The following is a 210-nucleotide window of genomic DNA, read 5'->3' as shown; positions in this document are numbered from 1 at the left end:
TGGGAATTCTGAGGGTGACTTTGAACGCCGGTTTGGGCCATCAAATCTTGGGCAAAGTATAGACTATCATATATTGCTGGAAAGCCCAGGATGTCTAATTTTCAACGCCGTTGAGAGCGCGCCAATTGAGCTTTTGTAGCTCCAGAAAATCCACTTCGAGTGCAGGGAGGTCAGAATCCAACAGCATCTGCAGTCCTTTTTAGTCTCTGA

This window comes from Arachis duranensis, chromosome 9, assembly GCF_000817695.3.
Source record: "Arachis duranensis cultivar V14167 chromosome 9, aradu.V14167.gnm2.J7QH, whole genome shotgun sequence".
NCBI lineage: Eukaryota > Viridiplantae > Streptophyta > Magnoliopsida > Fabales > Fabaceae > Arachis > Arachis duranensis.
This window is presented reverse-complemented; position numbering follows the sequence as displayed.